We start from the raw sequence: 14,420 nt of genomic DNA, 5'->3' as shown, positions 1-14,420 counted from the left end.
TTCAGATTATTTCATATTGTCAACATGAAGCTTTTGTCACTTGTTGACTGTTACTTCAAACTAAATATTACTTAAGTAGGAGTAAAGATACAGTTATTCAAAAAGTAAAATGTACCTGAGTACTACACATCTGTGCTTATAGACTTCCTCACAGTGGGAAGAGTAACCAAAACTGTATACTCCAGTACTGTTACTTCAAACTTTAGGTTTGCTCATAGAAGGTTTTTTTCAGGGATTGTGGTCGTTGATGGATGTTTGGTCACAAGACGGACTGTTTAGATCCCAGGGGAGCCGTCGGAGGAGCCTCTAATCCCACATCGGTCTAGTTCATTTTGTCCAATTTGCAAGTTTCTTCAATAAAAATCCACAGTGTAAAAAATTCAAATGTGAGATATAAAATTTTGAAAAAATTGGGTTCTGCCCAATAAAATAAATCTAACTACTTTTTTAACTTGTTACTTAACTGTTTCTGTATTTATTACTTGTTCAAGTTACAAATATTGCATATGCATTAGCCTAGATGTAAAAATGTGGCTGTGTAACTGCTTATCTCCTGATATGATTATATTTTAAGACCTTTTAGTTTACCCTGTCGAGGGCCACCTGACATGAGGTGGAGAGCCACATTTGGCCCCCGGGCCTTGAGTTTTACATATGTGCTGTAGGGTTTAGGGTGAAGTTGTAATATAATTTTTTATTTGTCTTGACATGTCCTATGTTTGTACCAAATTTAATTTGTCTACGATGAAAAAGATCTCTCATTGCCTTAATTTATTTAGATTTTTGAGGTGGCGCTATTTTTGAACATCAAAATAATACATTTTTCACCAACCTTGAATTTTGGGTCCAATAAAATTAACTTTTCATTAACATTCAGAGGGTCAAAAATGGCCTCAAAGCTTTAAGTATAGTAATAATAATAATGGACATTTTTTTCCACCCATTATTTTTCTCCTAAACCATAACAGCTACAGTCATGTGATTTTCCCACATTGTGCCCCATCACAAATAAGGCCCCTGTGAATTTTTTCACAAGTCCAAGACAAATCGATTGTCTCCTATGAATTTTTAAAAATGAAATTTGAAGAGGGCGCTAGAGAGCCATTTTGAGTGCCTTGATTTGCATATCACTGTGTTCAGCTCACAAATGTGCATAAACGCTGTATTAGCGTTTTCCCAGCAAAAAATGTGTGAAAGAGAAATATATTTTTTTAAATATTCAAAAATTTGCGATTTTGTTGAAAAATCACCATAACCACACCCGAAGTCATAATCAAAATGTAATTGATAATCTTTAATCACACATGAGTTTAGTGGGTTTGACACAATTAGAAGTGTTTGTGATGAAAACTGTGCGAGGAAATGTCCTGAATGTGAGGGTGTGCACTTTTGTCGTTCCCGGGTTTGATCCAATATGGCCGACTTCCTGTACATTTTAGAGCGGGGCCATAATATAATTTTTGTCATGTCCCGACATGTTCTATTTTTTATGTGAGTTTCGGATTTTTACGTTGACTTTTTTCCGAGTCGGGCTCCCGTTGGCCCCATGAAAATGAAAGTTTTTTAGGGGGCGCTACTGAGTTGGCTTTTGTTATTTTTTCTCGGGGTCTTTTGTGACAATTAGAGGTCATCGAGTTCTAATTTTTGATACCAATCACTGCCATGTCGGGGCATGTTTACTACTTGATTTTTGCCATTTTCCATGCTCTGGACGTCCCTCGCCGGGACGTTGTTCCAAGCTCGGGCCTAATAATAATAATAAATACACTCAGAACTGAACCTGTATTGCCAGTGCCAGTGCACACACAAGACACATACAAGTGTGTCTCAGTTTATGGACAGGCCTCATGTGAAAGCTCAGAACCTCCAAAATTCACTCACTGAGCTGCAGAGGCTGCACTAGCACTGATCCGTGATTGGCTGCAGGTGCTGGGGTTTAGGTAGGCATAGGTGTAGGTATGTTTATTGTAATTATGCATTAATCAGCATTACATCAGTAAAAGCTATATTTGATTTAAACATGTTTACCTCGCTGCTGGGGACACAGATAAGTCATGCTTGATAACAGACCTGACTTGTGACTTTACAAAGACAATGGATCTTGAATTTAACCTATGCATCCAGGTGTATGTATGTATTTATTTATTCAAACATGATTAAAAACTCACTTGTAGTTTTGTAACCAGACCAACAGAGGGCAGTGTAGACCAGTTATTTATCTGTGGATCTATTAAAGAAAAAAAATAAATAAATAATAATAATAATTTATTTTTCCCTTTTTAAAAAAAATATTTTTTATTAAATAATACATAATCTGGCAAATGCTACCTCATTAACAATAAATAAAACACATTAATAAAGTAGGAAAAAACAGAAAAAGTTGGTAGAAGTCAAAAGGTTGTCAAAAGTATTGTAAAAAAAAATTAAAATCAGGTACTACTAAAAAAAAATCACATTCACAGGACAGAAATAAACCTTTCGTGACTAGCTTTATAATGATATTGAGCTGTATCAGAAAAAGTATAAGACACATAAACTAGTACACACCCATGGACCACTATGAACCTACTGCACACTGAGGATTACACAGATATAAGACACATGGGAATATAAAAGAAAGTACTACCATTTAATGTTGAAACTCACACTATATTGTCTAAATAAAGAGTATTTTTTTATTTTCATCATGGTATTGGAATCAGTATTGAGTATCGAGTCTATCCCTTAGTCTGGAAATCGAGCATGAAATTTTTGTATCGTGACAACACTGCATTCATTTTTATAGGTATGCATTTATAATAATAAAAAAAACAAAACATCAAATGACATATTTCCACCACTGTTATCTTTCATAATCTATATTCCATAAGAGGAACATGGAAGTACTGCACACATGCGGTTTGGAGGGGAAATCCGTGCTCGCTTGTCCAAACACATCCACAAAGCTCACCTTCATGGCTGGACGAGACGCAGGGAGCCCGGGCGTCACCACGGACAACCACCCGCGTCTGCTCCAACAAAGTGTGCTGTGTCTGGGTGTCCCTCTGCTCAAGGGCCCGCGCGGGGACCAGGAGATGGATCGCCTCCTTAAACCGTGGACCATCGCTCACATCTGGTTTGCATCAGGCCGAGGTGAGATGGGGTGAGGGAGGCTGATTGTCAGGGGGAGGTTTTTAGACTTGGGGCTCACTTGTAATTTTAGTTTGGTCAAATCAAGGATGGCAGCGGTTTGGTTGGTGTAGTTGTCTCATTACCAGAAGTTTGCTGGTTCAATGCCAGTTCTTCTCAGTGTTGTTCGATCTATGCACTGCAGTGACAGAGTGACTCATGCCCCTAAACAAGAAGGTTCTGTGTTCGACTCCCGGGCTGGGCTTTTGTGTGGAGTTCACTCTGGTTTCTCCATCATCCCAAATCTGCACAAAAGGTAAAATCCTCCAGCTATAGTCCTGACCAAGATAGCTCAAGATCTGGAGATGGGTCCCCTGCTCCTACAACTAACAGCTGACCACTGAAGAACATTGAAGGATGGGTCAAATGCAGAAGACTAATGTGCCCATAGGGAAATGTACTGTAACACTTTACTAACCGTTATAGCTAGCTTGTGTTGATCAATATTAACCAATTAACAAAATCACGCCATCACTATTTTCAAATGAAACCCATAGACTGTATAAAAAAGTGGACAAAGTGAGTGTGACGTCACTCATATCGTTCGGCTCCAGTCAAATGAAGCTCATCGAAGCTAGCGGTTATAGGGGCCAATTTGGAGCCGAGTTCCGTATTTGGAATTCCAACAGCGAGTATCATAGCAACCAAAGAGCCAATCCAAGTGAGGCTGTTGAAGTTAATGCCGATTCTAGCACGCACCACTGGTTTAGCAGGGAGAGGGCGCTTAGCAATGTTGTCAATCAAACCCCTTGCTAGCAGGATCATGCAGAGCGGGTTATTACGAACATTAAAACCAAAAATTGCAAGTCTGACAGCAGTACTTACAGAGAGATGGGCAACAGTTTTTCAATAGAAAGTGAATTGGAGCCAGATTCGATGGAGCTAGAAGCGCGCCCTTGATCACTTCCCATTTGGAACACTTGCAGTTTAGCTATGTCCTTTTATATAAACAGTCTATGATAAAACCGCTCAGTTTCTTCATGTTTAAGTCAGGATTATCTTTATCTAGTCCAACCTAATTTACGCATCTTGTTTTGTTTTTTTGTTTTTTTTCTGTTTGACTAATTTTGTCTGACTTTGCAATATTTAACACAGTTGTCAAAAATAGATTTGAGTCCAGTTTGGCAGCCATGTCAGAACCTTGAACCTCGTCATGGATGGGCTAATACTAGAGCTGACGTTAGCTTTGAAGCCTCTTAATGTGGCGTTGATATGGTAACACAAGCTCACTAAAAGCATATCATTGGCTGCCATGGCCCTGTGACATATGAGGAACATCTGGAGAGACATTACATAAGACCATAGCAGTGAGAAGGACAGTTTTCTTAGAAGGGTGCACTTTGTAAACCTCACAGACCTCCAAAGAGAATATGTTCAAATCTGTAATGTACCAATTAAGGTCACTATCTCCACATTCAAGCAGACATATTGTGCTTGTATCTGTTCCATAGTTATAATCCATGACACACATGGATCATTATGTTATGATCTGAACATTTTACATAACAACACTGATTTAATATGATTTAATAAAAGAACAGGACCACTGACTTCCGGGTCAAAAATGCAGTGTTGATTTCCACCTGCCTCTTTGTGTTATGACACTCTCTGGAGCGGACAGGTCGAATGCATAACTCCATGGAAACAGAAAGTTAAAACCATACTCTGGAACATTCTCCATGGAGACAGATGAGTTTTATGTGATACTGTGAAATATTATAGCCAAAGGAACAACATTTCAATGGAGACAAGCAGGAGCAGGCCCTTCTCCAGGCAAAGTGAGTGTCAGGTTTGTGGAGGTGCAAGTCACTCACATGTTTTTAGTGTTGTTGTTTTTTGTGTTTTTCAGTGAAATAAACATAACTAAAAAAAAAAAAAAAAAAAACAAACCCACAAAATATTGTCAACATAAGGCTTTTGTCACTCATCGATTTGCTCACAGTAGTACTGCTACACTGTACTATATATTACTCAAGTAAGAGTACTGCTACACTGTACTATATATTACTCAAGTAAGAGTACTGCTACACTGTACTATATATTACTCAAGTAAGAGTACTGCTACACTGTACTATATATTACTCAAGTAAGACTACTGCTACACTGTACTATATATTACTCAAGTAAGAGTACTGCTACACTGTACTATATATTACTCAAGTAAGAGTACTGCTACACTGTACTATATATTACTCAAGTAAGAGTACTGCTACACTGTACCATATATTACTCAAGTAAGAGTACTGCTACACTGTACTATATATTACTCAAGTAAGAGTACTGCTACACTGTACTATATATTACTCAAGTAAGAGTACTGCTACACTGTACCATATATTACTCAAGTAAGAGTACTGTTACACTGTACCATATATTACTCAATTAGCAGTAACAGTATAGGGTCTAAAACAATACCCTGAGAAGCGCACTTTTATCAAAAATTGGCTAAAGTAAATGTACTCAAGTAAATGTAACTGAGTACTGGCCCATGTGTCCCGTATGTACTTCCTGGGACTTGTACATTCCACGCTGAGCCCGGGATCCTGGAAAGCCCGACACTTCTAGGAACAAGTACTTGAGCGAGAGTGTGAAGCACCAGTTATCTGTCGACAGACCCGAAGATTTACGCCGCGCCTCTGGAGAGCACTTCCGACTGGCGCTAACTCGGTTAGCACGAGCTATAAAAATAACGGCTAACATACACGTACACGGGGATGCTAGCCTTATCCCCGTGACGTTTGAATTAGCGAGCACTTTGGAGGATTGTATTAGTGCTTCCTGTGTCCTTCCATGCCAAAAGTTTAACGTTTAGTCATGAGAGATCAGCTCGGGATTTTTTCACTTCCCTGGGAAAAAAGAACGGTATTTACCTTTGATTTAAGAGCGACAGGAGGGAGGGAGAGAGAGGGAGGGAGATAAAGAGGGTGGAAGGGAGGGAAAGAGAGCGAAGGAGAATGAGGGAGGTTATAGAGAAGGGGAGAAGGGAAGAGGGAGATAAGAGAGGATGAAAGGAGGGAGGAAGAGAGAGGAAGGGAGAGGAAACGAGAGGAGAAAGAGAGAGGGAGGGAGATCAGAAAGAAGGGAGGAAGAAAGAGGGAGTGAATGAGGGAGGTGAGAGCAAAGGGGGGAAGTGGAGGAGAGAGGGAGGAAGATAAGAGAGGAGGAAAGTGAGGGAGAGAGGGATGAGAGAATGAGGGCAGAAGGGAGGGAAAGCGGGAGAGGAAGAGAGGAAAGGCCAGAAGAAACAGCAAAGGAAGAAGGGAGATAATGAGGGAGGAAGGGAGGGAGGTAAAGAGAAGGAAAATGAGGGGGTTAGAGATGGGGAAGGAGAGAGGGAGATAAGAAAGGAGGGAGTAAGAGGGAGGGTGATTAAAAAGAAGGAGAAAAAAGAGGGAGTGAGGGAGTGAATGAGGGAGGAAAGAAGGCAAAGGGGCAGAAGGAGGAGACATGGAAGGTGGGAGAGAAAAAGAAGGTAAGAGACAAGCAGGAGGGGAAGGCCAATAGGGACAGAGAGGGTGAAAGACAGAGAGAGAGAGGAAGGAGGGAGAAGAGGAGGAAACAAAGAGATCCGGAGCAGTTTATGGGGCAGGAGAGGGGCTTAAAGGTGCTTATGTTTGGAGCCGGCAGAGAGAGGGAAATATCCACACAGGAGGTTATGGTATTATTAATGATGAGGGAATTCTGTAGGAGGTTTGATTTTCCCAAGTGGGATTTAAAGGGTTGAATATGACTCAGGAGAGATCACAACATGCATGGATGACATCTAAAACCTCTTCAGGCATGTTTTCAAAAAGTCCATTTTGTATAAACATAACAGAGTGGCTCAGTCGGTATAGCACTGCCTCACAACAACATGGTCCTGGGTTTGATTCATCGGTGTTTCTGTGTGGAATTGACATGTTCTTGGTTGATGAAGTCCTTCATTAACCCAAACATGTGGTGGACTAAACCTCCAGCTGGGCAGTGGTCAGAAGATGGTTCAAGTGCAGAGGAGAATCTGAAATAGCATCACTGTGTCTGAGACGTGACCTTCACCAACACCAGTACATCAACCCAAGCACTTTTATCAGATGTTTGACTCAAGGAAACAATTAGTTCTCACTTATTTAGGAGGATCTAGGGATATTACGCAATAATCGAGCTTTCTAGCATGTTATAACCATAGACTGTATATATAAATCGACATAGCTAACCTGCTAGCCATCGCGTTCCAAATGGGAAGTGATCATGGGCGCACATCCAGCTCCATCGACTGAATCTTGTCATTTTGGTGTTCAAATGTTCGTAATAACCTACTCTACATGATCCTGGCGTTTTTATTTCACTATTGAGTCTGTAAAGGAAGATAAGAACATTAATAACAGAAACATTTGGCACCCAAAGTTGCTCCCACTAATGTTCGCAACAGGTTTATATGACAGCATTCCTAAGTACCAGCTCCGTGCTAAACCAGCAGTGGGGCCGGGAAGAGGCATTACCTTCAACATCCTCGCTCTAGATTGGCTCTTTGGTTGCTATGATACTTGCAGTCAGAATTCCAAATATGGTACTTGCTCCAAATTGGCCCCTATAACTGCTAGCCTCGATAAGCGTGACGTCACATTAGTCCACTTCTTTATACAGTCTATGGTTATAACATTGTTCCCTCATCAAAAACTCACCTGAAGAAGTTTTAGATGTCATCCATACATGTTTGAGTAATCTAGTGATCTCTCTCAGGCACTTACGGTTCTCCTTACGGTTACAAGGATCAGCTCACAGTAGCGCCGCCAGGTCCTAACCATTCCAGACTCTCTTGGAAGGTAGTACCTCCAGCAGTCTGCTTGGGACCCCTCAAATGAGGCCGTATGGATCACTTCAGACAGTGGAAACACTCCACACGGCTCCGCCTCGTGCCGCCTCTATGGAAACGAGGCTATAATAGCTAAATTGTTGTTATAATTTGGTGTGTAGGTTCTCAAGACTATTATCCAATCAGAAAGCACACTGAGCTTTAAACAAATACTTTTTAGTTTAATCCCTTTTCATTTATTTATAGCCCCATAGTTCTTTTTTGTAGCTTTAATCAAAGTTTTAGTTGTTAGTCATTACAAAACTACAACAAAATGAGCACTGTTTGCAACTACTTTTATTTTTTCCTTCCAGGTATATGTTACATTAATGTGTGCGATTGCATAGTTGCAGACTTGTTGCCGTGGCGATAGAACACAGCTCACATAAAACAGAATGAATGAAGTCTTTATAGGTATCACCTTTCAGTCTGTAAAACCCGGAATCGGACTCGGGGTCACCGGGAGTTAAACATGTGGGGCCTGTCTGTCTCACACTGAAGCAGGCATTCAACTACCAACCCGACGTCTGGCTCAAGGGCACGACCCGCAGTAAAAACCTCTCATTAGCGGTCACGATCGTGTTTGACATTTGTAATTGGTGTAATTTTTTATAATAGTAATACTCAAATGACTAAACAACACAGGTTTTGTAAAGAGGAGGTATTTACTTCTATGAGGTATTAACTGCTCTTATTAACACATAACCTATTTAGATCAACATGTTACCTGGTTTTGAAAATGCTATATTCAATAAAAACAACATATTAGCACGTTTAGTAAGTTTTTTTTCAGTCCCACAAGACACTCAACACAATCAGCTGCATCCTGCTGATGAAACTACTGCATATAACATCAGGTTTGTGAAGTCGTAGTGTATTGTTTTGGGTAGGCTTATGGGCTGAGCTTTGGACAGAATCATACTGCTAACCGTAAGGAGGCTTAAGAGTAAAGGTACTATTGAGATGTCATTGTTTTGCCTGTTGAATGTTCCATAGTCTGGCATTAAACTAATCTATGCCCGTGTAAATAAGCACCTAACGCCACTAGGTCAAGGTACTGAATTGAAACCCTTGTAATTGAATAAATGCATGTTGGATGAGGCAAAGCAATAAAATTTCTATGGAGGAAATTTGGCAAACTATTCTCCAAAATAGTTACATAGTGCACAATTAAAGAACACACATTACACATACTTGTGGCAGTAATTCTCTTTTAAACATGCTTTTGGTCATATTTTCTAACTTAAAATAATGACTACATTTGGAAAATATACTTTATAAACTTTACCTCTGTTTCCAATGAGGCATTTAGGTGCTGGAGCTCCTCCTGATGTCAACAACGGGAATAAACATTTACAAAGTAAATAAATTAAGTCCTTGTCCCCCATGAATGCTGTGCTAATAGAGCCATGTGTTCGTTGTGAACACAGTTTGACTGCAGAATGAGTCTGGTGATGGTTTAGGGCTTAAAAATTGCATAGGAGAAGTCTGGAGTTTTATCTATCAAATGTTTAAGTGCTCAGGGAAGAGCACCTTGGATTAAAGAAACAAGCTTGAATTAAGCACAATACACAGAGCAGTGTCTCCCAACCCGAAAGTCAAAGATCGATTCCCACTCAGACTTTAGGCGAGGACACAGCCTCGATACATTGCCCAGTATGAATGTGGTGCGAGTGTTGGTGGTGGTTGGAGGGGCCAATGGTGCAGATTGGCAGCCTTGGTCCTCTATCCCAGGGCAGCTGTGGCTACAACTGTATCTTACCATTACAGAGTGAATGAATAATGACCACAGTCTACTGGTTTGAGAGGTTTTAACGAGCCTGTATGAGTGTAAGGCATTATTATTATTATTATTATTATTATTATTATTATTATTATTATTATTATTATTATTATTATTATTATTATTATTATTATTATTATTATTATTATTATTATTATTATTATTATTATTATTATTATTAACACAACTCCAGGTATATTTTTTTTAATGAGGGGACAGTGTAACATGGTTAAAAACTCAAAAATGTCAATTTTGCATGATGTGTTATTTAAATCAATCTAAAGTAGTAGTAGTAGTAAACAAGATGCATATTGTGTATTCAATCCATTTTAACTATAAATATTGGTTTCACTCTGCAGTGATTTGCACTGGTCATTTTCACAAAACAATTCTTTTGTTTTGTGATGGTTTATCAAAATGGCATTACTTAACCTTTGTCTGGATTCACTCCTGGTTGAATTCTCCTCCAATACCAAGCCACTATTGATGGAACAACAAAACCCGTACTATTTATGTTCCTTCATAAGTTTTCGTCAGTCTGACCGGGAGTAACTTTAGCGTACGCTGCGAAGGAGCCAATGTCCACCTCATCTCCTCTCCGCGGTTCTCTTGGCTGGAACATCTGAGGAGCCTGTCAGCTTGTGGTCTCCTACAGATCTTTCAACTCCAACCACCCATCTCCTCCTTCTCTCCTCCTCTGCTTCTGCTTTCTGAGGACATCTGGCTGCATTTAAGAGGCAAAAAGGAGACAGTAGAGAAGAGTATTTCTGTTCATTTATAGAGATAGTTTAGGTTCTGTCCAATGTTTCCAGCAACAATTTGAAAATTAAAAAGGGAGTATTATAGAGCATTGACTTTTTGTTGCTTTCTACCATGTTATAACATTGTTCTCTCATTAAAACATACCTGAAGAGATTATATATGTCATCCATGCATGTAATCTAGTCATCTGGCAATCTTTCATAAAAGGTAACAAAACATAAAAGGTAACATGGTAACAGTTTAAATGAAGAATTAGACCTATGATCTTTTGGACCAACCACAGTCCAGTGTCAATGTGAACGCAATGATTTAAAAGCGCAGTACCTGATTTTTACTGTCCCTTTGACGCTCTTTCCTCCCCACACTAAGTCACTCCCCCTTCAGAGTGCCATCACAACACAATGAGCATGCATCGCACTAATGAAACCCCTGCACGTCGCATCAGGTTTGTGAAGTTATAGTGATACAAAATATCAAACAGTTTTGTATCCTTTTTTTGTCTATTTACAGAGAATTGTCGTGCGGGAGCATGGGCTTGTGGGCGGAGATTAAGCTGATCACAAGGAGGATTTGAATAGTGTACGGAGGGCACTCTTTTTTTTTAGTGTCACTAGATTACTCAAACATGCATGGATGACATCTAAAATCTCTTCAAGCATGTTTATGATGAGGGAACAATGTTATAACACAAGTCAATTTTGCCCACCCTTCAACTTTATTACATTCAAAAAAAAAAAATTGGAAAAAATACTGTAACATTTCACCTACTGGGAAAGATAGGTTAGAAATGCTGCTGTGTCTGCATGTGTCTATTGTATTGTATTGTACTACAGATCTGTAAAAGTGCAGGTGGGTCTTCTATTATTAGTCCTGTGTTGTGATTGGGCCTCTCTCTCTCCCTCTCTCTCTCTCTCTCTCTCTCTCTCTCTTTCATCTCCTCCCTCTGTTCTCATTCACAGATCTTTTAATAGCGCAGCCTAAATGTGTTAGTATGTCTGTGTCAGAGACTATATGAGGAGCAGTCACTGGGGAGCACAGGGGACTGGGACTGGTGGATTCTACAGCAAATCTGATTGGCTGAACAAAAACACTGTTGCCATAGCGTTTCCTGGTTCTTCTGCTGCTGCCTTCATCAACAGCACCCAATTATGATTATTAACGTTATAGTTTTCTAATAATAATTGTAATGTAACTCAAAAGTTGTTTATGTTTATTTCATATATATATATATATTTGTTTTGATTCCCAATCCAAATAACCAATCAGAGAGCAGCAGACTGAGCGCCTCACGTTGGGTTGCCAGTTCCTACGACTAAAATCTGTTCTCTCCCCGTGATATCAAATGATGTGCCCAATGATTTATGAGCAGAAGAGTCTAATCACATATGAGTTAGTTCACCAAATTGAACCAGTAGAAGTGTAATTTCCAAAGTCGCCACTAGATGCTGCTCATGAGCCACAAACAAACTCAAGTCACAGATGCTCAAACGTTCCTCCAAATGTCTAGGTGCTATAGGTGATGTTTACTGCTTTAAAAACATAAAAAAAAAACACAGTTAGAACATTTAAAACAGTTTGCAGTGGTCCAAAGTTATTCATCACTTACCTAAAGCATTCAGAACATCCTAATTATCCACCACGATGAGTTTATAAGAGCCTTCAAAGAACAGCGCAGAGTTTTGTTGTGATGGTAAAGCTATTAACAACAACTAGCAGACTAATGTGCCCTTCCTGATTATCAAACAATACAGTGCTTACTAATTACATGCCGATAGTACACAGTTGACAAATACTGAAATGCATGAGGATAACATTGAGTACAGGGTCTTTAAGGTAATAAAGTGTAACTGTTTGGAGGTGGAAACTGCATGATTCCATGGAAATAGAAAGTTAAAATCATACTTCGGAACATTCTCCATGGAGACAGAGCAGTTTTAGGCCATACTGTAGAAGATTATAGCCAAAAGAACAATATTTCCATGGAAACAAAAGACCCTACCTACTACAAGACAAATGAGAGTCAGGTTTGTGGAGATGCAAGCTCGCTCAGAATAAGGACGTAAGTTTTGAAATGAAAAAAATAGAAAAACAAATGCTTCTATTTTAGTCTTTATTGGCTAAAAAGTTACATGGTGGTTCTTTACATGTTTTGAATGAAGATAAACATGAGATTTTTGGTTCCATATGATATTACACATGTATCTGCTTAAATCAGGAGTGTAAGCTGGTCCTATTTTGATCTCACCTCACTTCTGATATAGATTTGGTTTGGTCTTGCTCTAGTCCTAGTTTAGTTCTGGGTTGAGTCCCAGTTTAATCCCAGTTTAAATGTGGGTGTATGTGCAAATGTGAATAACCTGATCTAAACCAGGTAATCCCAGTCTAAAGTGGGACTAAACACGCCAAAAACACGGTTAACATGAACCAATCCTCTCCAGTGCCTCCTTAAAGTAACTGTATGTAGCCTGTGCTCTTATATTATAAAGTATTACAATCACATCTGAACCTGTGTTGCCAGATCCTAAACCTGCAGATAGAGACATATACACGTTTATCTCATTCTCAGTTTATGGACAGGCCTCATGAAAGTAAAGTAAAAGAAAAACTTGTATAGGTCATGTTAATACAATTTTAAATCTAAATCTTACATACAGTTACTTTAAAACTATATGTCCACATCAGACAGCTTTAACGACACTCCACTCTGTAGTCCAACTGTAGACTGCAGCAGCTGCTCCCATCATGATTGTGTAACAGTCCACTTATCTGGGGCCTTCCTCTCTTGACCTGTGTAATGACTTCAAGGGCCCCGCCTAAGGGCCCCATACACTACTACAGTCATCAGAGTACAGTCACTGCCACTGACCATAACCCCTGCACCCCCCCCCCCCCCCCTCCACCCCCCGCGGCTCATACAGACCTCCCTGCCTGCTCTGCTCCCTGTGTCTCTGTTACAGATAAGTGCACTGATATTGATGGGGTCACGGCGGTGGACAGTACGCGGGTGACCTTACAGACCTGCTGTGCGTTTGACCCCGCGCAGATGGTCAGAGCCTGGGGTCATCTGCAGCCGTCTGGTTACAGGCAAAAACGAAGATGGAGACATGGTTGAACAGAACAACACTGCAATGTCTAAATTATGATCATGGACATTCATAAAGCGCATTGACAGAAATGGGTAGTACTCAGTTACATTTATGCGAGTACATTTATTTGAGTAACCTTCACTCCAATGTGAGTTAGCCTGGGATCCAGAATACACACGTCAGAGTTCACTGAGTTCAGATGGGTGTGACTGACAAGTGTATTAGCCAATCAGACCGTCCATATCAAAACAAATATGGCTGCGAATGAGGAAAAAACTACAGACAAAACAAAACCACAAGGGACTGAAAACCATGACAGATTTCTGCAGAATCAATGAGCGAAGTTTCATTTAGTTCAAAATTGTAGATGGCCAATAAGCGCCTTCATTTCATGCGCATCACTGAAATAAACAGATCTGATTGGACGGCTGTTTTTAAGCCTGGCTCGAAAAGCAACAGAGGAAGTGGTGACCAAACTTTAATCAATCTGAATAAAAAACACTGGATGATGTTTATAAATTGTTTTTCTTTAGTTAAAGTTAATGGATTTATGTAATCTTCTTCCATTAACTTTAACTAAAGAAAAACAATTTATAAACATCATCCAGTGTTTTTTATTCAGATTCAGCAAAATATTTTGGTTTTAAATGTATCGATTTAATGTATGTATACTGTATGGTGATTTAAAATAAAACAATGAAATGGGAAAAGGTGCTACTGGAAGGTCCACCACCTATTTAAAACAGAGAAATGGTGTAATCCCTCATCCGTCCAGACTCGTGGTTCAACA

The sequence above is a fragment of the Periophthalmus magnuspinnatus genome, chromosome 24 (assembly GCF_009829125.3).
Source record: "Periophthalmus magnuspinnatus isolate fPerMag1 chromosome 24, fPerMag1.2.pri, whole genome shotgun sequence".
In the NCBI taxonomy this organism is placed as follows: Eukaryota; Metazoa; Chordata; class Actinopteri; order Gobiiformes; family Gobiidae; genus Periophthalmus; species Periophthalmus magnuspinnatus.
The sequence above is the reverse complement of the archived record's forward strand: the minus strand, read 5'-3'. Positions refer to the sequence as shown.